The sequence below is a fragment of the Garra rufa genome, chromosome 1, assembly GCF_049309525.1.
Source record: "Garra rufa chromosome 1, GarRuf1.0, whole genome shotgun sequence".
Taxonomy (NCBI): domain Eukaryota; kingdom Metazoa; phylum Chordata; class Actinopteri; order Cypriniformes; family Cyprinidae; genus Garra; species Garra rufa.
The window spans coordinates 89,160,855-89,187,667 of record NC_133361.1 but is presented as its reverse complement, the minus strand read 5'-3'; the positions used below and the strand labels follow the sequence as shown (position 1 = coordinate 89,187,667).

The 26,813-nt window shown below is 41.1% G+C and overlaps 1 long non-coding RNA gene and 9 other non-coding genes across 13 annotated transcripts; 9 read left to right on the top strand and 1 right to left on the bottom strand.

Moving 5' to 3' along the window:
• Positions 1 to 578: 578 nt before the first annotated feature.
• On the top strand, positions 579 to 650 carry trnaw-cca (transfer RNA tryptophan (anticodon CCA)). The gene has a single exon. It is a non-coding gene; the product is annotated as a tRNA-Trp (tRNA).
• Positions 651 to 1,806: 1,156 nt separating this feature from the next.
• trnaw-cca (transfer RNA tryptophan (anticodon CCA)) lies at positions 1,807 to 1,878 on the top strand. Its single transcript has one exon. It is a non-coding gene; the product is annotated as a tRNA-Trp (tRNA).
• A 1,160-nt stretch (positions 1,879 to 3,038) lies between these two features.
• trnaw-cca (transfer RNA tryptophan (anticodon CCA)) lies at positions 3,039 to 3,110 on the top strand. The gene has a single exon. It is a non-coding gene; the product is annotated as a tRNA-Trp (tRNA).
• Positions 3,111 to 4,266: 1,156 nt separating this feature from the next.
• On the top strand, positions 4,267 to 4,338 carry trnaw-cca (transfer RNA tryptophan (anticodon CCA)). The gene has a single exon. It is a non-coding gene; the product is annotated as a tRNA-Trp (tRNA).
• A 1,156-nt stretch (positions 4,339 to 5,494) lies between these two features.
• Positions 5,495 to 5,566, top strand: trnaw-cca (transfer RNA tryptophan (anticodon CCA)). The gene has a single exon. It is a non-coding gene; the product is annotated as a tRNA-Trp (tRNA).
• A 1,169-nt stretch (positions 5,567 to 6,735) lies between these two features.
• trnaw-cca (transfer RNA tryptophan (anticodon CCA)) lies at positions 6,736 to 6,807 on the top strand. Its single transcript has one exon. It is a non-coding gene; the product is annotated as a tRNA-Trp (tRNA).
• A 1,169-nt stretch (positions 6,808 to 7,976) lies between these two features.
• Positions 7,977 to 8,048, top strand: trnaw-cca (transfer RNA tryptophan (anticodon CCA)). The gene has a single exon. It is a non-coding gene; the product is annotated as a tRNA-Trp (tRNA).
• Positions 8,049 to 9,217: 1,169 nt separating this feature from the next.
• trnaw-cca (transfer RNA tryptophan (anticodon CCA)) lies at positions 9,218 to 9,289 on the top strand. Its single transcript has one exon. It is a non-coding gene; the product is annotated as a tRNA-Trp (tRNA).
• A 1,169-nt stretch (positions 9,290 to 10,458) lies between these two features.
• Positions 10,459 to 10,530, top strand: trnaw-cca (transfer RNA tryptophan (anticodon CCA)). The gene has a single exon. It is a non-coding gene; the product is annotated as a tRNA-Trp (tRNA).
• Positions 10,531 to 15,826: 5,296 nt separating this feature from the next.
• On the bottom strand, positions 15,827 to 26,528 carry LOC141340311 (uncharacterized). Of its 4 annotated transcripts, XR_012356559.1 has the most exons (7): positions 26,359 to 26,528; positions 25,350 to 25,465; positions 21,409 to 22,360; positions 19,980 to 20,153; positions 17,378 to 17,628; positions 17,122 to 17,214; positions 15,827 to 16,914 (listed from the first exon to the last, which is right to left on the bottom strand). It is a non-coding gene; the product is annotated as an uncharacterized lncRNA (long non-coding RNA). The 4 variants fall into 4 exon arrangements; XR_012356554.1 differs by lacking the exon at positions 19,980 to 20,153; XR_012356561.1 differs by lacking the exon at positions 19,980 to 20,153 and having other exon boundaries at positions 17,378 to 17,622.
• Positions 26,529 to 26,813: the final 285 nt, after the last annotated feature.

Sequence of the window (26,813 nt, the reverse complement as noted above, 5' to 3'; positions counted from 1 at the left end):
CTACCAGCTGAGCTATCGAAGGCAGGATGACCAAAGGTGGCTTAAGCAGGAAACACCAGATAGGTTTGTGGTGTCTTGGGGTACAACGGTAGCTTGGCTGAATCCAGATCAGACGGTTGCATGTTCCAATCACATCAGTTGATCTCTTCTTGACATCCATAGTATATATAAAGTCTACAGCCCTTTACCGTGACTGATTTGCAAATTGAATCAAAGCAATTAAGCTTGTTTTCTCGACCTCGTGGCCGCGACAGAGTGCGCCTGACCCCGGATCGGGAGGTTGCGTGTTCCAATTATGTTGAGGTCAAGCGAACTGTTCTTGACTTTGTGAGTGTAAAGACTAGCGGATTTGCATAGTTTATCAAAGTGCTTTAGCATGAAACACTAAATAATTTTTCCGCTATCTTGTAGTGCAACGGTAGAGTGTCTGGCTCCAAATCACCTTGAGGTCAGACGATCTGTTTTTGATCTCCTGAGTATAAAGTCCAACATCAAGAGTGTTCCTTGAGCACCGTATATTTACTTATTTGCATTCTGTGTCAAGGGGGTTAAGCAAAATACATCACCTCTGGGTTCAGGACCTCGTGGCGCAACGGTAGCGCGTCTGACTCCAGATCAGAAGGTTGCGTGTTCAAATCACGTCGGGGTCACGTGATTTCTTGTTGACTTCTAATGTGAAAAGAAGTCCTGTCGTTGTGTGCTGCAATGGTTTCCAATCCCACCGCTCTGTATGTCTCCCTTATTAAACACACCTGATTAAGATCATTAGCTAGTTAGGAGAAGGCTCCATGAGCTCATCTGGGTGTGTCAGAAAAAGGAGACAGACAAAAATGCAGGGCCGCGTCTTCCAGAGTCATCGTAAGCCTAAGTTGATTGCAACTCTATTGGTTTCAATGCGTCTACGTTGTATTAAGGATTGCAACGCTTTTGGGAAACACAGCCCAGAGCAGGGGGTCCCCAGGATCAGGATTGAAAATCACCAGTGTACTGTGATAGATTTGTATCTTGACCTGTTATTTTTATTAAGCCTGAGATCTCATGTAATAACCATTCCTGTCATTGTGTACTGTGACAGATCTGCCTCTTGACGTGTTACTTTTGCATATCTTGCCCTGCAATCTCTGAAGAAATCGTGGAAACATCTACTTGCCGAATTCAAAAGCCAGCTCTTTCGAGCCGGAATCGAACCAGCGACCTAAGGATAGCCAATGTATTATCTACAGTTCTCCGCTCTACCAGCTGCGCTATCGAAGGCAGGATGACCAAAGGTGGCTTAAGCAGGAAACACCAGATAGGTTTGTGGTGTCTTGGGGTACAACGGTAGCTTGGCTGAATCCAGATCAGACGGTTGCATGTTCCAATCACATCAGTTGATCTCTTCTTGACATCCATAGTATAAAGTCTACAGCCCTTTACCGTGACTGATTTGCAAATTGAATCAAAGCAATTAAGCTTGTTTTCTCGACCTCGTGGCCGCGACAGAGTGCGCCTGACCCCGGATCGGGAGGTTGCGTGTTCCAATTATGTTGAGGTCAAGCGAACTGTTCTTGACTTTGTGAGTGTAAAGACTAGCGGATTTGCATAGTTTATCAAAGTGCTTTAGCATGAAACACTAAATAATTTTTCCGCTATCTTGTAGTGCAACGGTAGAGTGTCTGGCTCCAAATCACCTTGAGGTCAGACGATCTGTTTTTGATCTCCTGAGTATAAAGTCCAACATCAAGAGTGTTCCTTGAGCACCGTATATATACTTATTTGCATTCTGTGTCAAGGGGGTTAAGCAAAATACATCACCTCTGGGTTCAGGACCTCGTGGCGCAACGGTAGCGCGTCTGACTCCAGATCAGAAGGTTGCGTGTTCAAATCACGTCGGGGTCACGTGATTTCTTGTTGACTTCTAATGTGAAAAGAAGTCCTGTCGTTGTGTGCTGCAATGGTTTCCAATCCCACCGCTCTGTATGTCTCCCTTATTAAACACACCTGATTAAGATCATTAGCTAGTTAGGAGAGAGCTCCATGAGCTCATCTGGGTGTGTCAGAAAAAGGAGACAGACAAAAATGCAGGGCCGCGTCTTCCAGAGTCATCGTAAGCCTAAGTTGATTGCAACTCTATTGGTTTCAATGCGTCTACGTTGTATTAAGGATTGCAACGCTTTTGGGAAACACAGCCCAGAGCAGGGGGTCCCCAGGATCAGGATTGAAAATCACCAGTGTACTGTGATAGATTTGTATCTTGACCTGTTATTTTTATTAAGCCTGAGATCTCATGTAATAACCATTCCTGTCATTGTGTACTGTGACAGATCTGCCTCTTGACGTGTTACTTTTGCATATCTTGCCCTGCAATCTCTGAAGAAATCGTGGAAACATCTACTTGCCGAATTCAAAAGCCAGCTCTTTCGAGCCGGAATCGAACCAGCGACCTAAGGATAGCCAATGTATTATCTACAGTCCTCCGCTCTACCAGCTGAGCTATCGAAGGCAGGATGACCAAAGGTGGCTTAAGCAGGAAACACCAGATAGGTTTGTGGTGTCTTGGGGTACAACGGTAGCTTGGCTGAATCCAGATCAGACGTTTGCATGTTCCAATCACATCAGTTGATCTCTTCTTGACATCCATAGTATATATAAAGTCTACAGCCCTTTACCGTGACTGATTTGCAAATTGAATCAAAGCAATTAAGCTTGTTTTCTCGACCTCGTGGCCGCGACAGAGTGCGCCTGACCCCGGATCGGGAGGTTGCGTGTTCCAATTATGTTGAGGTCAAGCGAACTGTTCTTGACTTTGTGAGTGTAAAGACTAGCGGATTTGCATAGTTTATCAAAGTGCTTTAGCATGAAACACTAAATAATTTTTCCGCTATCTTGTAGTGCAACGGTAGAGTGTCTGGCTCCAAATCACCTTGAGGTCAGACGATCTGTTTTTGATCTCCTGAGTATAAAGTCCAACATCAAGAGTGTTCCTTGAGCACCGTATATTTACTTATTTGCATTCTGTGTCAAGGGGGTTAAGCAAAATACATCACCTCTGGGTTCAGGACCTCGTGGCGCAACGGTAGCGCGTCTGACTCCAGATCAGAAGGTTGCGTGTTCAAATCACGTCGGGGTCACGTGATTTCTTGTTGACTTCTAATGTGAAAAGATGTCCTGTCGTTGTGTGCTGCAATGGTTTCCAATCCCACCGCTCTGTATGTCTCCCTTATTAAACACACCTGATTAAGATCATTAGCTAGTTAGGAGAGAGCTCCATGAGCTCATCTGGGTGTGTCAGAAAAAGGAGACAGACAAAAATGCAAGGCCGCGTCTTCCAGAGTCATCGTAAGCCTAAGTTGATTGCAACTCTATTGGTTTCAATGCGTCTACGTTGTATTAAGGATTGCAACGCTTTTGGGAAACACAGCCCAGAGCAGGGGGTCCCCAGGATCAGGATTGAAAATCACCAGTGTACTGTGATAGATTTGTATCTTGACCTGTTATTTTTATTAAGCCTGAGATCTCATGTAATAACCATTCCTGTCATTGTGTACTGTGACAGATCTGCCTCTTGACGTGTTACTTTTGCATATCTTGCCCTGCAATCTCTGAAGAAATCGTGGAAACATCTACTTGCCGAATTCAAAAGCCAGCTCTTTCGAGCCGGAATCGAACCAGCGACCTAAGGATAGCCAATGTATTATCTACAGTCCTCCGCTCTACCAGCTGAGCTATCGAAGGCAGGATGACCAATGGTGGCTTAAGCAGGAAACACCAGATAGGTTTGTGGTGTCTTGGGGTACAACAGTAGCTTGGCTGAATCCAGATCAGACGGTTGCATGTTCCAATCACATCAGTTGATCTCTTCTTGACATCCATAGTATAAAGTCTACAGCCCTTTACCGTGACTGATTTGCAAATTGAATCAAAGCAATTAAGCTTGTTTTCTCGACCTCGTGGCCGCGACAGAGTGCGCCTGACCCCGGATCGGGAGGTTGCGTGTTCCAATTATGTTGAGGTCAAGCGAACTGTTCTTGACTTTGTGAGTGTAAACACTAGCGGATTTGCATAGTTTATCAAAGTGCTTTAGCATGAAACACTAAATAATTTTTCCGCTATCTTGTAGTGCAACGGTAGAGTGTCTGGCTCCAAATCACCTTGAGGTCAGACGATCTGTTTTTGATCTCCTGAGTATAAAGTCCAACATCAAGAGTGTTCCTTGAGCACCGTATATTTACTGATTTGCATTCTGTGTCAAGGGGGTTAAGCAAAATACATCACCTCTGGGTTCAGGACCTCGTGGCGCAACGGTAGCGCGTCTGACTCCAGATCAGAAGGTTGCGTGTTCAAATCACGTCGGGGTCACGTGATTTCTTGTTGACTTCTAATGTGAAAAGAAGTCCTGTCGTTGTGTGCTGCAATGGTTTCCAATCCCACCGCTCTGTATGTCTCCCTTATTAAACACACCTGATTAAGATCATTAGCTAGTTAGGAGAGAGCTCCATGAGCTCATCTGGGTGTGTCAGAAAAAGGAGACAGACAAAAATGCAAGGCCGCGTCTTCCAGAGTCATCGTAAGCCTAAGTTGATTGCAACTCTATTGTTTTCAATGCGTCTACGTTGTATTAAGGATTGCAACGCTTTTGGGAAACACAGCCCAGAGCAGGGGGTCCCCAGGATCAGGATTGAAAATCACCAGTGTACTGTGATAGATTTGTATCTTGACCTGTTATTTTTATTAAGCCTGAGATCTCATGTAATAACCATTCCTGTCATTGTGTACTGTGACAGATCTGCCTCTTGACGTGTTACTTTTGCATATCTTGCCCTGCAATCTCTGAAGAAATCGTGGAAACATCTACTTGCCGAATTCAAAAGCCAGCTCTTTCGAGCCGGAATCGAACCAGCGACCTAAGGATAGCCAATGTATTATCTACAGTCCTCCGCTCTACCAGCTGAGCTATCGAAGGCAGGATGACCAAAGGTGGCTTAAGCAGGAAACACCAGATAGGTTTGTGGTGTCTTGGGGTACAACGGTAGCTTGGCTGAATCCAGATCAGACGGTTGCATGTTCCAATCACATCAGTTGATCTCTTCTTGACATCCATAGTATAAAGTCTACAGCCCTTTACCGTGACTGATTTGCAAATTGAATCAAAGCAATTAAGCTTGTTTTCTCGACCTCGTGGCCGCGACAGAGTGCGCCTGACCCCGGATTGGGAGGTTGCGTGTTCCAATTATGTTGAGGTCAAGCGAACTGTTCTTGACTTTGTGAGTGTAAAGACTAGCGGATTTGCATAGTTTATCAAAGTGCTTTAGCATGAAACACTAAATAATTTTTCCGCTATCTTGTAGTGCAACGGTAGAGTGTCTGGCTCCAAATCACCTTGAGGTCAGACGATCTGTTTTTGATCTCCTGAGTATAAAGTCCAACATCAAGAGTGTTCCTTGAGCACCGTATATTTACTGATTTGCATTCTGTGTCAAGGGGGTTAAGCAAAATACATCACCTCTGGGTTCAGGACCTCGTGGCGCAACGGTAGCGCGTCTGACTCCAGATCAGAAGGTTGCGTGTTCAAATCACGTCGGGGTCACGTGATTTCTTGTTGACTTCTAATGTGAAAAGAAGTCCTGTCGTTGTGTGCTGCAGTGGTTTCCAATCCCACCGCTCTGTATGTCTCCCTTATTAAACACACCTGATTAAGATCATTAGCTAGTTAGGAGAGAGCTCCATGAGCTCATTTGGGTGTGTCAGAAAAAGGAGACAGACAAAAATGCAAGGCCGCGTCTTCCAGAGTCATCGTAAGCCTAAGTTGATTGCAACTCTATTGGTTTCAATGCGTCTACGTTGTATTAAGGATTGCAACGCTTTTGGGAAACACAGCCCAGAGCAGGGGGTCCCCAGGATCAGGATTGAAAATCACCAGTGTACTGTGATAGATTTGTATCTTGACCTGTTATTTTTATTAAGCCTGAGACCTCATGTAATAACCATTCCTGTCATTGTGTACTGTGACAGATCTGCCTCTTGACGTGTTACTTTTGCATACCTTGCCCTGCAATCTCTGAAGAAATCGTGGAAACATCTACTTGCCGAATTCAAAAGCCAGCTCCTTCGAGCCGGAATCTAACCAGCGACCTAAGGATAGCCAATGTATTATCTACAGTCCTCCGCTCTACCAGCTGAGCTATCGAAGGCAGGATGACCGAAGGTGGCTTAAGCAGGAAACACCAGATAGGTTTGTGGTGTCTTGGGGTACAACGGTAGCTTGGCTGAATCCAGATCAGACGGTTGCATGTTCCAATCACATCAGTTGATCTCTTCTTGACATCCATAGTATAAAGTCTACAGCCCTTTACCGTGACTGATTTGCAAATTGAATCAAAGCAATTAAGCAAGGAACGCCGACTTGTTTTCTCGACCTCGTGGCCACGACAGAGTGCGCCTGACCCCGGATCGGGAGGTTGCGTGTTCCAATTATGTTGAGGTCAAGCGAACTGTTCTTGACTTTGTGAGTGTAAACACTAGCGGATTTGCATAGTTTATCAAAGTGCTTTAGCATGAAACACTAAATAATTTTTCCGCTATCTTGTAGTGCAACGGTAGAGTGTCTGGCTCCAAATCACCTTGAGGTCAGACGATCTGTTTTTGATCTCCTGAGTATAAAGTCCAACATCAAGAGTGTTCCTTGAGCACCGTATATTTACTGATTTGCATTCTGTGTCAAGGGGGTTAAGCAAAATACATCACCTCTGGGTTCAGGACCTCGTGGCGCAACGGTAGCGCGTCTGACTCCAGATCAGAAGGTTGCGTGTTCAAATCACGTCGGGGTCACGTGATTTCTTGTTGACTTCTAATGTGAAAAGAAGTCCTGTCGTTGTGTGCTGCAATGGTTTCCAATCCCACCGCTCTGTATGTCTCCCTTATTAAACACACCTGATTAAGATCATTAGCTAGTTAGGAGAGAGCTCCATGAGCTCATCTGGGTGTGTCAGAAAAAGGAGACAGACAAAAATGCAAGGCCGCGTCTTCCAGAGTCATCGTAAGCCTAAGTTGATTGCAACTCTATTGGTTTCAATGCGTCTACGTTGTATTAAGGATTGCAACGCTTTTGGGAAACACAGCCCAGAGCAGGGGGTCCCCAGGATCAGGATTGAAAATCACCAGTGTACTGTGATAGATTTGTATCTTGACCTGTTATTTTTATTAAGCCTGAGATCTCATGTAATAACCATTCCTGTCATTGTGTACTGTGACAGATCTGCCTCTTGACGTGTTACTTTTGCATATCTTGCCCTGCAATCTCTGAAGAAATCGTGGAAACATCTACTTGCCGAATTCAAAAGCCAGCTCTTTCGAGCCGGAATCGAACCAGCGACCTAAGGATAGCCAATGTATTATCTACAGTCCTCCGCTCTACCAGCTGAGCTATCGAAGGCAGGATGACCAAAGGTGGCTTAAGCAGGAAACACCAGATAGGTTTGTGGTGTCTTGGGGTACAACGGTAGCTTGGCTGAATCCAGATCAGACGGTTGCATGTTCCAATCACATCAGTTGATCTCTTCTTGACATCCATAGTATAAAGTCTACAGCCCTTTACCGTGACTGATTTGCAAATTGAATCAAAGCAATTAAGCAAGGAACGCCGACTTGTTTTCTCGACCTCGTGGCCGCGACAGAGTGCGCCTGACCCCGGATCGGGAGGTTGCGTGTTCCAATTATGTTGAGGTCAAGCGAACTGTTCTTGACTTTGTGAGTGTAAAGACTAGCGGATTTGCATAGTTTATCAAAGTGCTTTAGCATGAAACACTAAATAATTTTTCCGCTATCTTGTAGTGCAACGGTAGAGTGTCTGGCTCCAAATCACCTTGAGGTCAGACGATCTGTTTTTGATCTTCTGAGTATAAAGTCCAACATCAAGAGTGTTCCTTGAGCACCGTATATTTACTGATTTGCATTCTGTGTCAAGGGGGTTAAGCAAAATACATCATCTCTGGGTTCAGGACCTCGTGGCGCAACGGTAGCGTGTCTGACTCCAGATCAGAAGGTTGCGTGTTCAAATCACGTCGGGGTCACGTGATTTCTTGTTGACTTCTAATGTGAAAAGAAGTCCTGTCGTTGTGTGCTGCAGTGGTTTCCAATCCCACCGCTCTGTATGTCTCCCTTATTAAACACACCTGATTAAGATCATTAGCTAGTTAGGAGAGAGCTCCATGAGCTCATCTGGGTGTGTCAGAAAAAGGAGACAGACAAAAATGCAAGGCCGCGTCTTCCAGAGTCATCGTAAGCCTAAGTTGATTGCAACTCTATTGGTTTCAATGCGTCTACGTTGTATTAAGGATTGCAACGCTTTTGGGAAACACAGCCCAGAGCAGGGGGTCCCCAGGATCAGGATTGAAAATCACCAGTGTACTGTGATAGATTTGTATCTTGACCTGTTATTTTTATTAAGCCTGAGATCTCATGTAATAACCATTCCTGTCATTGTGTACTGTGACAGATCTGCCTCTTGACGTGTTACTTTTGCATATCTTGCCCTGCAATCTCTGAAGAAATCGTGGAAACATCTACTTGCCGAATTCAAAAGCCAGCTCTTTTGAGCCGGAATCGAACCAGCGACCTAAGGATAGCCAATGTATTATCTACAGTCCTCCGCTCTACCAGCTGAGCTATCAAAGGCAGGATGACCAAAGGTGGCTTAAGCAGGAAACACCAGATAGGTTTGTGGTGTCTTGGGGTACAACGGTAGCTTGGCTGAATCCAGATCAGACGGTTGCATGTTCCAATCACATCAGTTGATCTCTTCTTGACATCCATGGTATAAAGTCTACAGCCCTTTACCGTGACTGATTTGCAAATTGAATCAAAGCAATTAAGCAAGGAACGCCGACTTGTTTTCTCGACCTCGTGGCCGCGACAGAGTGCGCCTGACCCCGGATCGGGAGGTTGCGTGTTCCAATTATGTTGAGGTCAAGCGAACTGTTCTTGACTTTGTGAGTGTAAAGACTAGCGGATTTGCATAGTTTATCAAAGTGCTTTAGCATGAAACACTAAATAATTTTTCCGCTATCTTGTAGTGCAACGGTAGAGTGTCTGGCTCCAAATCACCTTGAGGTCAGACGATCTGTTTTTGATCTTCTGAGTATAAAGTCCAACATCAAGAGTGTTCCTTGAGCACCGTATATTTACTGATTTGCATTCTGTGTCAAGGGGGTTAAGCAAAATACATCATCTCTGGGTTCAGGACCTCGTGGCGCAACGGTAGCGTGTCTGACTCCAGATCAGAAGGTTGCGTGTTCAAATCACGTCGGGGTCACGTGATTTCTTGTTGACTTCTAATGTGAAAAGAAGTCCTGTCGTTGTGTGCTGCAGTGGTTTCCAATCCCACCGCTCTGTATGTCTCCCTTATTAAACACACCTGATTAAGATCATTAGCTAGTTAGGAGAGAGCTCCATGAGCTCATCTGGGTGTGTCAGAAAAAGGAGACAGACAAAAATGCAAGGCCGCGTCTTCCAGAGTCATCGTAAGCCTAAGTTGATTGCAACTCTATTGGTTTCAATGCGTCTACGTTGTATTAAGGATTGCAACGCTTTTGGGAAACACAGCCCAGAGCAGGGGGTCCCCAGGATCAGGATTGAAAATCACCAGTGTACTGTGATAGATTTGTATCTTGACCTGTTATTTTTATTAAGCCTGAGATCTCATGTAATAACCATTCCTGTCATTGTGTACTGTGACAGATCTGCCTCTTGACGTGTTACTTTTGCATATCTTGCCCTGCAATCTCTGAAGAAATCGTGGAAACATCTACTTGCCGAATTCAAAAGCCAGCTCTTTTGAGCCGGAATCGAACCAGCGACCTAAGGATAGCCAATGTATTATCTACAGTCCTCCGCTCTACCAGCTGAGCTATCAAAGGCAGGATGACCAAAGGTGGCTTAAGCAGGAAACACCAGATAGGTTTGTGGTGTCTTGGGGTACAACGGTAGCTTGGCTGAATCCAGATCAGACGGTTGCATGTTCCAATCACATCAGTTGATCTCTTCTTGACATCCATGGTATAAAGTCTACAGCCCTTTACCGTGACTGATTTGCAAATTGAATCAAAGCAATTAAGCAAGGAACGCCGACTTGTTTTCTCGACCTCGTGGCCGCGACAGAGTGCGCCTGACCCCGGATCGGGAGGTTGCGTGTTCCAATTATGTTGAGGTCAAGCGAACTGTTCTTGACTTTGTGAGTGTAAAGACTAGCGGATTTGCATAGTTTATCAAAGTGCTTTAGCATGAAACACTAAATAATTTTTCCGCTATCTTGTAGTGCAACGGTAGAGTGTCTGGCTCCAAATCACCTTGAGGTCAGACGATCTGTTTTTGATCTTCTGAGTATAAAGTCCAACATCAAGAGTGTTCCTTGAGCACCGTATATTTACTGATTTGCATTCTGTGTCAAGGGGGTTAAGCAAAATACATCATCTCTGGGTTCAGGACCTCGTGGCGCAACGGTAGCGTGTCTGACTCCAGATCAGAAGGTTGCGTGTTCAAATCACGTCGGGGTCACGTGATTTCTTGTTGACTTCTAATGTGAAAAGAAGTCCTGTCGTTGTGTGCTGCAGTGGTTTCCAATCCCACCGCTCTGTATGTCTCCCTTATTAAACACACCTGATTAAGATCATTAGCTAGTTAGGAGAGAGCTCCATGAGCTCATCTGGGTGTGTCAGAAAAAGGAGACAGACAAAAATGCAAGGCCGCGTCTTCCAGAGTCATCGTAAGCCTAAGTTGATTGCAACTCTATTGGTTTCAATGCGTCTACGTTGTATTAAGGATTGCAACGCTTTTGGGAAACACAGCCCAGAGCAGGGGGTCCCCAGGATCAGGATTGAAAATCACCAGTGTACTGTGATAGATTTGTATCTTGACCTGTTATTTTTATTAAGCCTGAGATCTCATGTAATAACCATTCCTGTCATTGTGTACTGTGACAGATCTGCCTCTTGACGTGTTACTTTTGCATATCTTGCCCTGCAATCTCTGAAGAAATCGTGGAAACATCTACTTGCCGAATTCAAAAGCCAGCTCTTTTGAGCCGGAATCGAACCAGCGACCTAAGGATAGCCAATGTATTATCTACAGTCCTCCGCTCTACCAGCTGAGCTATCAAAGGCAGGATGACCAAAGGTGGCTTAAGCAGGAAACACCAGATAGGTTTGTGGTGTCTTGGGGTACAACGGTAGCTTGGCTGAATCCAGATCAGACGGTTGCATGTTCCAATCACATCAGTTGATCTCTTCTTGACATCCATGGTATAAAGTCTACAGCCCTTTACCGTGACTGATTTGCAAATTGAATCAAAGCAATTAAGCTTGTTTTCTCGACCTCGTGGCCGCGACAGAGTGCGCCTGACCCCGGATCGGGAGGTTGCGTGTTCCAATTATGTTGAGGTCAAGCGAACTGTTCTTGACTTTGTGAGTGTAAAGACTAGCGGATTTGCATAGTTTATCAAAGTGCTTTAGCATGAAACACTAAATAATTTTTCCGCTATCTTGTAGTGCAACGGTAGAGTGTCTGGCTCCAAATCACCTTGAGGTCAGAGGATCTGTTTTTGATCTCCTGAGTATAAAGTCCAACATCAAGAGTGTTCCTTGAGCACCGTATATTTACTGATTTGCATTCTGTGTCAAGGGGGTTAAAAAAAAGCCTCCTCAAATATTAACTAAATAGAACTGAACTATATATTACAATTATTTAATTGAATAAAAGTTACGTGTTTGGTCACATTTGACTGCCAAAAAGTATGGGAATATATTAATTATGTCTCTTTATCACTGCCCAGAATAAAATGCGATTGTAAAGCGTATTCAGAGAAGTTATCAATACACCATCAATGCACATTATGTGTTAATAATTACTCGAAATTGCTGCAAATATAGTAAAACTGCTGTCTATCCTACTTAAACCCATTCAAACACATTGACAGCGCGGAGTTGTTTGGAACTATTGGGCGCTCCACGAACCACGTGACCGCGCGGCACCGAGATCAAAGCGTGTCGTAACCACTGATCTATAATAGAGAACATTATATAGATCAGTGGTCGTAACTCTCTTTCTCTATGGCTCTGGGTATATCTAAAAAAAAACAAGATGCTGCAGCCAATGAGCAGCCTCAACCTCGCTCCACGGACAGTTTTTTATGTTTTATCAGACAATAACTATTTAAGATTTTGCTTCAGTATAATTTTCGGGACAATTAGAGCGGGATTCGGGACAGCAGCTTAGATTTCGGGACTGTCCCGATCATGGGTCTATGACAAACGGTGTAGGACGAGTTACACGCCGAAGTACCTTTGGGCCTGCGTGAACATTCTGCCAATGAAAGTCTATGGGATATTTTTGCCCACTTTTTCGTGCGCTGTTTGAACATCGTATCTCCAATTGCTCCGAAAACTCATAGCACACCTCTCCTCAATAAGCCGCAACATTTGACACCTCATTCATGGGTCTACGGCAAACGGTGCCGGACAAATCATGCACCGAAGTTCCTATGGGCCTTTGTGTGTGTGTGTGTGTGTGTGTGTGAGAAAGTGACAGTTGAGATTCAAATTCACAGACATTCTGCCATAGTAAATCAATGGCATTTTTTAGCCTGCTTTTTTCTCCGCTGTGTGAACATCGTAAGTCCGATCGCTTAGAAAAGTCATAGCACACCTCTCCTCAATGAGCCGGTCGATTTGAGACCTCATTCATGGGTCTACGGCAAACGGTGCCGGACAAATTATGCACCGAAGTTCCTATGGGCCTGTGTGTGTGTGTGTGTGTGAGAAAGTGACAGTTGAGATTCAAATTCACAGACATTCTGCCATTGTAAATCAATGGGATTTTTTAGTCCGCTTTTTCCTCCGCTGTACGATAATTGTACACCCGATCACTTAGAATGGCAAACTTTAACTATGACTTTTCTGAGCCAAACTTTAAGCTAAACTGCTTATATTTTCAGTGATTTTCATTTAGCTGTCAATAAATAAATGAATGAATGAAAGAATGAAAGAATAAATGAATGAATGAATAAATAAATAGTTAAATGTAAAAAATATTTAGAAATCCGGATATTTCTCCTATATAAATCTCTGGTCCACAGGAATGCAAAGGTAACTGTGGTAATCAAGATTTGTTTTGCCTTGAAAAGTGCATTGTTATTTTTGTTGCTTAGCAACGTTCTTTAAGGGTTTACCAGACAGAAAAAAAAGCCTCTTATACATTTTTGCTTCATTACTGATTGAGCACTTGCTGGGATCATGACACGAGGTAAGTTGTTGTCTTGATCATCAGTTCATCACATATTTGTCAGTTTATTGTCAATATATTAATAGTTTTCTTTAAATATTTTAGAGAAAGTAGTACTGATTGTTGGCCACAGTTTTGTAAAGTGGGCTGAAAAGAGAGCTGAGGCCGCCTGGGAGCCTAACTTGGGTCTGCGGAGCACCAGTGTAAAGTGGCATGGAAAAGGAGGGATGAGATGGAGCCAGCTACTGCCTGCCGTCCTCTCAACAAGCCAGAGACCAGACGTCCTGGTGATCCATGCTGGGGGGAATGACTTGGGTGCACTAAGGAGTCTGGATCTCCTAAGTTCCATGAGGAAGGACATTTCTGCACTGCAGAAAATCACCGGGGCCAAGGTGATTTTCTCCGACATCACCGAGAGGTGTGTCTGGCGGTGGGGAAAAGGCCGGAGTATTAATAAAGCGAGGGAGTTTGTAAACAGTGCCATGAAAAAGTTCATGGCTGAGACTGGTGGTGGATTCATTGACAACCACATTATAACATGGAAGAGAGGTGGACTGTTCAGGTGGGATGGGGTTCATCTGTCTGATGAGGCAAATGACATGTTTTTGAAAAACATTGCAAGTGCTATAAGCAAATAAATTTTAAAGTAATTTATCTACAAAACTTGTTTGTCATTCTTTCTCAGTGAGTTGCATTTGAGGGGTTCCATATTAAAACTTTTTCTTTTCTTATGAATCATTAACCTGAAAAATATAAGTTGACTTTATTATGTATTATATTCCTGAAACGGCCTGGTTTCTTTACACCGCAATTCATGACATTTAAACAAATTACAGCAAATTCAGGGTGACTTTTATTTTTATTTTGAAATCGCGATGCATATTTTGAAGTATTCTTCTATGTTGGCATGGCATAGATGATTTACGTAACAAATCTTGAGATCACACACACACACACACACTTTTTTCCCAGATGATTGTTAAGCATTCTAAACTCACAGCATATGCAGAGGAAGAGTTTTTGGACCGAGCTGCTGAGATAGAGACGTGCTCTAAGCTTGTACAGAATTTGCAAATAAGTATAGATCTTTTTTACACTTTTATTTAAAATAGCAGGATTTTCTGCTATTAATAAAACTTGAAAAAGACGAGACCACAGAAGCTGACGTTCAACTCCCATTTTTGTGCTGTTGACCAACATTGGTGGGCGGAGTTAGTATGAATAGACACTCCGTTTTCGGTTTTCATTTTGTGTATAATTAATAAAAAGTAAATAAATGCATTAATAAATAGTTTTAACACAATATTTTAGAGAAAATTGTACTCAGTCACAGCTATATCAAATGGGCTGAGAGGACAGCTAAGGTCACCTGGAAACCAAACCTGGGTCTTCTGAATAGTCCAGAGACTTGGGAAGGAAGGCATGAGATAGAGCCAGCTTCTAGATGTCATGCTCTCAACCTTTCAGCACTCCAATGAGGACTTTTAAGCAATTTCAGCACCAATACCACAATACTAAAGGCCGGAAGATGAAAAAAGCCAGGCATCAGGCATCCATCAACAACGCCATGGCAAAACACATGTAGTGTTTATCAATAATAAAGATATAACAGAGAAGAAAAGTGAACTGTCCAGGTTGGATGGGGTTCAATTTTCAGAGATTGTAAATTTTATATATATATATAGAGAGAGAGAGAGAGAAAGAGAGAGAGAGAGAGAAGTGCTATTAGTCCATACATAAAAAATACCATATAATAGTCAACATCTGAAGGGGATCAAAAAAGGTCATCAAAGTGGTTCTAAGACAAGGATAATTCTTTATGCTTTTAGGACAAATTTATTGAAAGGTTTTGATCCACTTCAAATGTTGACTACTGTATATCTACAAAATTATGTTTGTCATTCGTTTTCAGTGAGGTGGATATATGATTAAATAAATGTGCATCAATAAAAAAAAAAAAAAACTAACAAACATTGCAATATTGCAGATTTGACTCACCACAAAAGTTTGTGAACAGGCTCCATAGTTAAAGTGATTCAATAAAATCATGTAGAAATGTTTGTCTGTTATGTATTGAGCACAAAGTGAAAGTAAAGCAGACATTTGTTATCAGATGAGACATAGGCAGGTTATAAAAAAATGTAATGCTGCTGAATTTAGAACTACAAACCTACATAACACTTGTATTATTTCTGCCACAGAAAGACAGACTAAAATAGTACGAGTAGTACTGTACTAGCATGCAGTTCAACATATGAGTGTCATAAGCAGTGAATGATCTTCTGAGCTACAACAGCAATCCAGGAAGTGAAAACTCAAATGATTAATGATACCTTTCCAGATCAAGTAAGAGTGTGATTTTTTTTTTTCAGGTTTAGATACTAAAGTTTGCTTATTGGATATTCAGACATATTGTGGTCTTGGATAAGTACACTTAGTTAATTTGCAGAATTATAATAAAACAAATAAATATTTACACTTAATGTGGTCTTCATTTAGAGAAATGTATAAACCTTATTTAAAAGTAAGTTCTTACCATCTCAATGTACCATTCAATAAAGACAAACAGGCTTGATTTGCCAATTCACCTAAAATGTTTATTAAAATTAAGAAAAGCACCTGTTGTGCCAAATCCTGTCCACCAATCCTGATCCCAGTCACGCATCTAGATCCTAAAGTGTTTTATTGGCTACCAGTAAACATTATTTCAGTGAAGTCATTTAAATATTATACCCTTATTGTATTACCACTATTAAATTTATAAAAGTGAAAACCGAAATATTACTGTTGCAATGCGACAATTGTACTGTATAATATAAAATATGAATATCACCATTTTACTTTACAGAATTATAAAATAAATTTATGTTACTCAATATATAATAAAATATAACTAAGCTTTAAATTGTAAAACACTTATTTTAAACATCACTTAATTATTATTTTGAAATAAAACTTTGTTTATAATTATATATATATATATATAGACAGTTACATATAAATTAATAAAGATATATACATATAGTCACATAAATGTAAATACATGCAGATGCTCAGATAGATACACATTATATTTTTACGTATTATATATATATATATATATATATATATATATATATATTTTTTTTTTTATATATATATATACACTTATACAGTGGTTTAAAGAATTGCAGCTGGTTTAGTTTTGATAATCGCCATAACATGGTTTATTTTTAATTTTTAATAATTGTGCAGTCCTATATTTAATTTAATACTAATTAATTATTTACACGATTTTAATCAACTCAAAAACCCCTGTTTTGGAAACCCTAGTTGGAAAGGACCAGAGAAAGAGACAGGATCTGGCACAACACCCCCAGTGAGCAAGCCAATGGCGACAGTGGCAAGGAAAAAACTCCATAAAGTCAGGAGGTAAAAACCTTGAGAGGAACCCGACTCAACAAAGGGGGAAACCCATCCTCTTCTGGCATGGCGCAAACATTGCAAAAACACATTCATTTAACCTAATATATGGAATATTAATATATTTAGAAATTAAACCAATTATGTTGTATGGTCAAATCATTTCTAAACATATTAAAATTAACTGGTCTTCGGATTATTAGATGAAGGATCGCCCGCCATCTAGCCACTGGATCTGACTCTTCTTGCAGGCTGGATGTCCTGTGGTAGAGGAAGTATAACAGATGTGATACCGTTAGTAAATTTATTTGAATTGTTTTGACTCCACAAGACTTATGAAAAACAAAGTTTGAAAGACGGGTGTGATTTGTCTTGCAAGAGAACCATTTACACTTTAAAATTCTAAGCTCAGTATATAATAAAATGGACTGAAACACTAGATTTTACTAGAAGTATTTATGAACTTACATCAGTGCTTTAGTATGCATATTTCTCTGCTTCTTCTGTCTTCAGCATTGTCCTTTGCTCTGGTCTTCAGTGCCATCAACTACTGGTCCCATCCTGTAAATAATAAATGAATAATAGGATCATTATCATACACAAATACTAAAGTAGTAAATAAAAGTAAATTCACAACTTAACTTTACAGAAAGACACTACTTGTTTTTATTTAGTCACAAAACAATCTTCCAAACTTCAAAACCAATTCTAATCTTATGCTTACCACAGATGCCGGTATTCAGATGCTGTCATCATTAGTGTTGTAGCACACTCGATCTTCTCAGGCATTCTGACTTCAACTGCTGAAAAACATCAACATCAAAATGAGATTAGAATTAACATTTTCTTATAAATGTGGTTATGATGTGCAGTAGTACAGTGATTGAATCAAAATGTTTAAACACTTAGCTTTGGATGGTATATTGCAGAGTCGCATCCAGTCTTGGACATGACTGCTTTTGTCTCTTCCTGCAACTTTACAGAAGGGCACATATTAATGACAGAATAACAGTTCAATAACTGCATATAACACATTTAGTACAGATTGTCGAACAAATTAAAATTAAAACTTCTAATATAATAGTGTCTTACTAGTGTCTTACTACCTCCCCCTTTACCTTGCTATCTTCATGTTAGTGATGTTACTCACTTACTGCTTCCCTGGAGCTGCCACAATAATCCTCACTGTATCCTGTCTGTCGCTGGTGCTGCTGCCAGTGTCCTCCCTGAATCTGCCTGAATCTACTTCTATCTTCGTCCTTCCTGCTGCTGTAGGTGCTGCTCTTCTTTCCTGCTAGCTCAGCGCCATAAAACCTCAAGACGACTATACGTCTCACCACAACACAACCATACGTACCAACCCGTTGGCTAAGGCTGTTCTGAGCCCACTGGCACTGTTAATGCATGCTCAGAGCCACGGTTCCGTATGGCCTAACACCAAAACACAACCATACACGCCAACCCGTTGCCTAAGGTTGTCAGAGCCCAACCCGCACCGTTAATGCATGCTTGGTCCCAACGGTTCTGTATGGCCTAACACCAAAACTCAACCATACAAGCCAACCCGTTAGCTAAGGCTGTCTGAACCCAACCACCATCCTTAAAAGAATGCTTGGTCCGAACGGTTCTGTATGGCATAACACATAAACAACCATGCAAGCAAAACAAGTTGGCATAACACTGCAAAACATTTCCCAACGACAACCAAAACAAAACCACCTATATCAAGCGCAACACACAGTACACAGGATTGTGGTAACTGTGGTAGCTCTGTAACACACCCGACTGAAGGCAGAGGTCCGGATTTGAAATGTAGATGTGATCAAGTAGTGTGTGTTTTTCCGTCGTGGCTGTTGTAATCAGTTGGGTGTATCCTCGAGCTTGAAACAACTCCAGACTCGTTTTTTCCCAGTGTATAGGAGGTCCTCATTAAAGTCTCCACAGACGATGACAAGGTCGTCGTGTACGAGGTCAAAATAATCCAGCATACCCTTCAGGTTAGTCAAAAAAATCTCCAACGTTGTACTGTGGCGGCCTATACACTGCTACAATTGCTGCCTTTATTGGCGAATCTAATTTGATGACAACGAACTCCAGATCGGTCACATTTTGTATATATTGCCGGGGCTGAGCTGGAATGTGCTCCTTGCAATATATTGCGACTCCACCTCCGTTCTTCTTTCCAATGTCTTGATGCGTGGAGTAGGAGACGTGTCTGTTGTGGGTAAATAGGTTATATCCGTCCAATTGGAGATCCGATGAAGTAGACGATCCGGACAGGTGTGTTTCCGTCAGACAAAGAATATCCACGTGACGCAGCTCATGATACCATCTGATGTCCTCGATGTGGGGTTCAAGTCCTTCTGTGTTGTGGTGAATGATGGTGAGTGTATGTTCCTGCCTGTTCTCCTTAACGTGCCGCAGAAGTGGCATAATTTCTTCGACTGGTGCTCTCCTCATGGCCTGCAAAGAGGCTGTGATTTCTGGATTAACATATATCTTCTTCTCTTCGAAGTCTGTGATGTGTAATCCACGTAGGGAAGTGGTTCTGCTAAGGGCAACGTAGGCCATTCCTGGCTCAAAAATCTTCTTCAAGGACACTACTGCAGACTGCATCGTCATGCCTTGAACTTTGTGGGCTGTGCAGGCGTAAGCTAACTTGATGGGAAACCGCTCCTTTCCTCAGAGTCTCTTCGGATCTCTCGATGTAGACCAAGACGTCGTCTTCACCTCCTACTTTCTTGCGATGTTTCTGGCCAGCGTTCAGATTGTCGAGTTGAAGGCCTAGCATCTCCACTGTGGCGATTCCATCCTTCGTTTTGGTGATGATGTTTGCAATCCTGCCAAAACATCCGTTGACGATTCCGTCTTTTACGTCCAGATTCCTGGTCACCATTACACAAACTCCCACGGCAACTTCTATGGTGTCAAGTAAGTTGTCCTTTTTTCCAGTGGCGGGTTGCGTAGTCTCTTCATCCCTCCTGTTGTGGGGTCTTTCCTGTAGTCTTCGGCATCAAATGTTATGATGTCAGCGTAAAGGGCCTGCACAGTCTCGGTATTGTACTTAAGGGCTTCTTTGTTGGTGGCGAATATGTGCAGTGCTTCACGCGGACAGTCTTCTGAATTCTTCACAGCCTGGGGTAACAAAGTTCTATCATCTTCCCTGAGAGGTTCGGCCTTCGGCTTTGCTCGCAGTCGGTTCAACAGCTGAGCGAAAGCGAGGTCTTCTTTCTGGCGCATGATCTCTGTCAGGGTGACGATTTGAAAATTGTCCTTCCAGAAGTCCAGCACATCCTATTCAAACACGCACAGCGGTTTGGCTTTACCTGTCGTGGGCAGCTGATAATAATCCCCTACAGCGAGACAAGAGATCCCTCCAAAAGGCTTCTTGCTGCCTTTGATCTGCTGAAATCTCCAGTTGATGTAAGCGAACATATCCTTTGAGATCATGGATACCTCGTCGATGATAAGGATCTCCACGTCGCGTAAACCTGCTCTCACTTCATCAAGGGAGACAAAGTACCACAAGGTCTATTTGTAACATACAGAGCTTTTTTACAGTAATTATGACATGGTGTGTGAATGCAGCACAGCACATTTCCTTTCCCTAATAAAACACACTATGAATTCAATGATAGTACTGTTTTTCGCATACTGTAAATGTTGACCCATTCTTCCTCTTTTTTATTTATTTATTTTACCTAGACATGTCCTGGCCAGGATTTCTATATTGCCTAAAATATCTAGGTGCTGGCTTAATTTTTCAGTTTTCATATTTTCTGAAGGTGAATCACAACAATAGCTTGACCTATAACATGCAGGCATTGACAATAGCCCCTTTCACACAGAAATCCCGGTAAATTGCTGTCAAATTACCAGTATGACTTTACCAGTAAATACAGAAATGAAAGCACTGATGAATGAGAAAGAAGGCTGGGTCTCGAGCACAACACTTGAAACGCCTGTGAAAGAAACTACTGTCTGCATGTTATTGGTAAAACTACTTTTCTACGTTGGTCAAACTACTGCTACGATTTGCCAGTAATGTACAATGCCGCATAATTGACCAAATGTGGCACTTGAAAAGGTGGGATACAAAGAATGGTCAGAGAGATTGTCCTTGTTTTAATCATGAACTTCATTTTGTTCAATTTCACAGAAAACAAGGCTTCTTGTATAATTTTTTTAACAAAAAACTTTTTATATTTTCTATTTTTTTTCTGTTTATTTTACAGTTAACAAAAAATTGCTTGCACTATTCTTTTTATATCCGTTTTCTTTTTATTTACTATATAATTAAAAGATCCTTGCTACAAGCTAATCTGAGACTTGTCAGAGCTTACATAGCATTGTTGATTTGATTGCTTCCATTGTCCTCATTTGTAAGTCGCTTTGGATAAGTGTTTGCTAAATGATTAAATGTAAATGTATCATAATTTTGCATCCTAAGTACTGATTAGTTGTATTCCCTTTAACTTTTCATAAATTTACTTTCATAAAACGGTTTTCATAAACCCTGAAAAATACTGCTTTTTCATCACACTGCCAGTGGCAGTGAGCCGTAAGCAAGAGGGATGCACACAGATGTTATGCACTTCCACCTCTCTCTAACTACTACTGCATTTTTTTGCATCACAACACCCTGCTGGCTGTGCCCACCCACACACACCTAACTATTTACATATTAACTAGCTAACATAGACATGCTTAAACGATTTCAATGTGAGAACAAGAACTGATTTGCAAAGTCTTTACCTGTTAAATTGTCTTACAGGTAATCATGCTCATGAAGAGCAGGCACACAGTTGTCTGGCTTCTGTGTTTTGGGGTTCAGGTGGGTCATCGGCAGGATCCTCCACAACCTCTGCATCAACAATGTCCTCGTTCTAATGACAGAAGTTGTGGAGCACTGCACAGCAAGCAACAACTTCTGGCACAAATGCAGGGCTCACTTCCAGGGCCTTGAAGAAGATGGACCTCCAGCGTGTCTTCAGCATCCCGAAGGCTCTTTCAACAACGTTGCGTGCACGAGCATGCTTGACGTTGAAGCGAGCATGTACAGGATTCTGTACGGGGTGATGAGGCAGATGGGCGCGCTCAAACAGGGGTACCCACCATCTCCGAGGATGCATTTTCCTGCAGGTGGATATAAGCGGCCAGAGTAAACAGGGCCGTTCTTAAGCACCCTGGCATCATGCACCGACCCAGGATACCCAACAAAGACATCAATGAACTTCCCCTTGTGGTCGGTGATGGCCTGCAGCTGAACAGAGTGGAACAGCTTCCTGTTGAAATAGCATGGGGTCACTTGCAGGTGCTTTGATCTGGATGTGGCAGCCGTCTATTGCACCAGCTACCGTGCAGAAAGCTGGAGACCCAGCCAGCTGGGCAAAACCTCCCTCCACTACCTCCAGATCATCCGGGGTCGGGAAAGCGATCACCATTTTCAAAATACAGATGACTGCCCTGCTGATTCTGTGCACAATGTCATCCACCGTGGACTTTGGGATGTCAAACCTCAATATCTGTTTCCCAGCCATGGTCAAAATCTGACTTCAAAGCAGCGATGAGGGACGTGATGGACTGTCGTGAAAGCTGCAGGCTGGGATGAAGGTCAGATCCATCTTTGAAATAAAGCTGAAGAATTGGCACGGCAGCATTCAGGCGGCAGTAGGTTGTAGGGCTCACCGTCTGTAAATCAGGGTTTCTGCAGATATGAACAAGTGAAATTTAAGACTTTTTAAGACCTTTTTAATACCACCTTATATGAAATTTAAGACCTAAACCTGTAATGGAAACACGTTACATTACATGCATATAAATATGTAACATTTAATGTAAAAAGTAAACAATATTTCATGGCTGTCATAAATTATATGTATTACTATGATATACAGTGAACTTTTCATATCAGCAGATACTATTCCACACAAAATATCCCCATAAAAGTACCACTTAGAGATATCTGGTGATGTAAACTATTTATTCTGAGGCATATTTTCATCAGTGCTCTATTAACTTTTACATCTTAAATCTGCATATTTGATTCACCTTTTTTTTCCTTTTTGAAATGTTTTCCTTTGCAATCATTACAATTTTTCAATAAATTCTATATGGCTGTTAGCCGTCAGATTACATAATTTACACTGCAAAATTAAAAATGCAATAAATGATGTTATGAGATTAATGTTTTAAATCCATTTATGAATATACAAATTGGAAATGCTGGGCTGGGGATGCATACTTTTAAACATAGGCTACTAAACTACCAGCAGGTGGCAGTAAGTCACTTCATGAGTGAGTTATTTCGACTGATTCAAGCCAAACTCTGAATCGATTAGTAGTAAAATGTTTCTTGGAGAATGTGCTGTACTTCTGCTGTGATCCTTGTTTGGAACTATTTTCGTTGGTGAAACAGAACAAAACAGTTAATCTGTCATCTACAATGTAAGTAACTACTTGACTAACTAGTTTATTAAACTAAAATTAATGTCATGTAATTTCTTTATGAGTGCTGTTACGCTTGTTTGTTTTGAAGTCTCTCACAAAGAGACCAGAAATACACTACTCATTACCAATTGCCGTTTACGTTGAATAGATTAAAATAGGAATCTTTCATGCATTTTGATGTTTCTCTGGTTGTTTTTGTCACTTCAGTTTTAATCAGGCTATTTGTTTGGTCGGGCAGGTAAAATAAAGATTTTAAAAGTATCTCAAAGGCTGGTGGTCAGATAGCTTGACCTATATGTATTATTATTATTATTATTATTATTATTATTATTCATGGGTACCAAAGACGTCACTTCCGCTATGCTCGCCGCCATATTTGTGTCCGATATGACAACAGACACAGCGCATCTAAATGAGATTTAATAATAAATTGAAATAAGAAATTACTTTTTACTACTACTTCCCACACTGTGTATTTGACTTGATTGTATGTTTAGGACAAAAAGTGTAAATTATTGTGAACGTAGTCGCTCGATGAAGGCTTTAAGACCTTGAAGAATCCTGGTCACTACTTCACAGGGAACGAGACTCGCGCTGACGACACTAATTCCCTTTTACAGTCCACGCTTAGATTTCGGCAAATTAGTTTTGGCGAATGCAAAAAAAAAAAGTGCTTATTGAGCATAAGCCCAACATCCAGCAAGCCAAGAAAACATAAAATATACCTGAGGGAAGACGTCTTTCACGTCTTGTGTATTCCTAAACCTGGATCTCATTGAAGCACAAATTCAAGCACCAAAAGCAAGAGATTTCTTTATTTAAAATATGCATTTGTATTCATTCAAGCTATATGGCTGCAATAACATTTTAGTTTAGTTTATTACACCACTTGTGCAGCCAGTCACAATTCACAATGGTACCATTTACTCGGGACGATGGTTTGTGTGTAACTTGTGTGCCATTTTGTATGACAAATAATTTTTAGAGTAATTGTACATAAATAGTTTTAGCAAAACAAATATGATTATTTTTGAGAACCTTTTTACATATACTTTACTGCAGGCGTTGCAATGACGAACGCTATGTAGTACAATAGTTTAGCGTTTATTATTTAATTTTCATAATTCACTAAACACTGCATAATCTAAAACATAATCTTGCTCTTAAGCCAAATACACACTGAAACAAATAATTTACGGCATCTGGATGTACTGTAAGTCACTATTCTCTGCATTAGCACTGTTTTGAACTTGCTGTTCGATTGCTTTCTTGTTTACTAAATCTTTGGACTCACGAATTGATCGGTTCAAAATGATGTAATCGCAAAAAAATGCTTCTTTTCATTTTAAGGCATTATTTTGGTTATAATGTACTGATTCACAATCTTATTCAATAATTAATTATTATTCCACTACTCTTGTTGTGCAGATAAAAACACCCTTGCTGTGAAAAGCACCTGCGTGAATGACACCGGTACACTAAAGGCTATACTGTATGCATACCAACCCACTTCAAGCACTGCTGAGATCGAATAAAACTGTAGTTTGTAGGTTTTTTTCTGATGATTGTTGTTACAGCTAACAGAATAACAGATCCCGGACATATTGTATCCTTGTTCTGAACAGTCTGGGAGTTTTGTTGATCTTCCTCTGGTAGTTGTGGCTGCTGTGACCATAGACTGAAATAGGTAGCGCGGACACAAAAATGGCGGCGATAAAGCACAGTGACGTCACAGGGTCCCTATGGATTGAGAACTAACTAGTGTTGGCTCTGATCCAAAAGTGACACGGATTTGGGGTTTGCAGAGCTGCAGTGTGGGCCTTGCCTAAGCAGTGAGGAGCCACCAATCCGAGAGAGACTCGCGCCGATAACAGAAAGCCGATTGGCTATTGCATGTTGGTCTCATTTGTAGTTGGTAATACAGCAAATTATATTTGGACTAGTGAAATAAAGAACTACAACACCATGAAAACCAAGCAACAACAACAAAAAGAGAATTTAAATGAGCATTAGAGGTAGCGTTACATGGACATCGGAAAAATAAGACCTGTGTAAAATTATTTAAGACCTAGAACAGCGAATTTAAGACTTTTTAAGACCCCGCGGAAACCCTGGTAAATGTGTATATTTTTAATTTGAATATTTTATTTATTTATGTACACAAACATAGCTCACCATCTGTAAATATGTAGTATATAGTTTAAAAAAAAAATCATAATCATTCAAGAAAGGAATTATTTTCTTACCTTTGCATTTGCAATGACACTCTTCATACCTTCCGGGGTTTGGAAGGAGAGGCTTCGTCTCCTGATGTCTAGGTGAAGAACTCTCAGGCACAAAGACAGCCAACACACTGCCCATTCTGAAACAGGACAGATGAGATTAGAGGAGGAGAACACGTTAACAGATGAAAATGCAAATTCTTTGCTGATATAATACAATGCAATAAGCAGTTTCCCAGTCAGCAAATTTCCTCTGGGCCGGATCTGGCCCATACCAACAGCTAAAGTGTGGCGCAGATAAGTTTTGGTTCCTCAGCCCAAATCTGGTCCACATCTTTTTAGCCAGAACCAAGCCAAAACAGTGCCATAACCCAACCTAAAATGAGCCAAATCATGAAAACAGATCTGGTTGAAATATGGATCTTATATGGTATCCTTATATGGTTGAATTCTGTAAAGGGCTATGGCCCGTACGTGGACCACATGTGGCTGATAAATCAAAAGCCATAATTTAACCATATTTATGCCACACCTATTATTTATTTAAAATATTACATGGTAAATCTTAAACACAAAATTGATTCACAGACATTTTTAATATAATACAATTTTAATAACAGAAGTACAATACAGAACATTATTATTGTCTATTATTGTCAGAGTTTCCCTCAGCTCTCCTTCACCAGTGTCTCGCTCAGCATTGATCATTACCTACACCTGCCATCAATCACCAGTTAGACAACTTCCAATAAACCATTTACAAACTGCCAGCAAACCCTTTACAAAGCTAACAAAATCGCTCATCTACACATAAAGATGTGATTAAAATTCAAAACTTACGTAAATAAGAGCTCAATCTTGAGTTAGACTAGTTTTCTCTTCTGAAAAAGGTTGACATGCTAACAGACTTTTTCGAAGACTGTAAACTATTTCTATGAAGTAAATATTCAACAGAAGTGAGTCAAATACAAGTAAGAAAGGTGTCAGGAACAGTTGTATATATTATTTGTGTAATTTTAGGGACTAAACTCACCTCAGAACTGTGAAAAACGCAGCAAGAGACGTCTCTAGTGGCTGTCACTGCGTCCGAAATCGCCTACTCAATGAGTAGGTACTTAATTTCAATAAGTACTTACTTAACGAGCGCTAAAAGAGTACCTACTCAACAGCCAAATCTCGTTGAGTATGGATGCGTTCCGCCATGTTGACGTTATCATGTGACCTATGACGTTATATAACAAGCGCAACATGAAATGATATGAGCGACGGATTTAATTCATCTATCTGTAAACATTTTGATGTTGATGAAATTTGCTTATTTTGGATTGATTGAAGTTTTTATATTTTTAACAATACTAAAATGACTAAAACCCCCAAATTTGTTGTCTTGAATATGTTAATGGGCAAAATTGTGCAAAACTAGCTTAGATCTGATTTGTTTTCCTTTTTCTTGCTGAATTTCTCTGTCCTTTCATCCCTGAAACTTAA